This window comes from Cynoglossus semilaevis, chromosome 11 (genome assembly GCF_000523025.1).
Source record: "Cynoglossus semilaevis isolate Cse_v1.0 chromosome 11, Cse_v1.0, whole genome shotgun sequence".
NCBI classification, from domain to species: domain Eukaryota; kingdom Metazoa; phylum Chordata; class Actinopteri; order Pleuronectiformes; family Cynoglossidae; genus Cynoglossus; species Cynoglossus semilaevis.
Window position 1 is genome coordinate 19,586,049 of NC_024317.1, and position 1,307 is coordinate 19,587,355.

Here is a 1,307-nt window from a genome sequence, read left to right on the forward strand (position 1 = left end):
ACAAATAACAATAAATGATCGAGAGAACAGAATCACAAAACGACATTTCAAACAAGTCATTTACTCGATCGTCATTGGAAAATGAGACTAAGATCAATTGGAACTTCTTTATAACCACTGCTGTAAATGTCACAGGTGTTTATGAGTGTGTGTGTGCGGACTGTTAGTGAACAAGGTAGCAAGATATGAAAATACGGTATGTTTTTTTTTTCAAGTTAAACATGTTAAAAGAAAAGTCACAAGTCATACACAAAAGTTTAATCAGCCAAATAAAGTACACAATCAAGAGTAAAAGCACGACAAACATTTGAGCAAATGTACATCGCACAAACATTGTTTTATTGACATTATCTGAAAATTCTTTCAGAATAGGTAGGCAACAGAGGGCAGAAATAGTTAAAAGTTAGCCATGAAGCAACTAAGGCTGAGGTTAGCTTCAAATTTTACAAAAAAAAGCAGCCAAAACAAAATGTCTTAAACATGGCAACAAGGTTCTAGGTCAGAGAACAGAACAAGGGTGGCACTGGAGACCCTCAAGTAAATCAAGAATAAGATCACTTTTCCTGGGCATCTACTGGGTTCTGAGTCAGGCCTACTTTCTGATCACACCCATGTGACCATTATTGTGCCCACATTACCCTCAGGGCCCAGATGGGCTCTTCAAGGTAGAGGTCAAAGGGCTGAGCAAATGTTAGCATTTGAGCTCATATAAACTTAGCAGGTGGCGCTTTGGCCCAGAGGCAATGTCTCTGTAATTGGTGTGGAACTCCATGGTTCACCTCCTGGACAAGTTCGAATCCCGGTTAGGGCGGTTGGTACCTTCCAGTGGACTCACCACCCGCAGGAAGGTTTGGTACGGTGCAATGTGATTTGGGTGGCGACTGCTGCCCCCGCGACCCGGTAACGGATAAGCGGATGAAAATGGATGGATGGATGGATAAACTTAGCAGCCATTTTGTTAGTTAATTCAAGCATTTCTTGTACAGGACAGATTCAATTTCAAATGTTTCCTAAAAACCTTGTCTCGCAGCCCATAAACAACTGGACTGATGAGTCGAGGAAGAACATGAACCAAGATGGTGACAGCAAATGCATTGCTCGGATTGCATTTGGAAACAGCAACAACAGACCACTGATGATCAGGTCATAAACGTAGCTGAGCATACACAGCAGCAGCTGGAAGCCGTGCAGAAGTACGGTGTTCCGAGCTTTTTTAGCATCATGAGCAGCAGCTTTAGCAGCGCTTAGGATCTTGAAGTAGGTGTAGAACAAAGTAAGCCAGACCAGGACCAAGAACACTTGGTTCA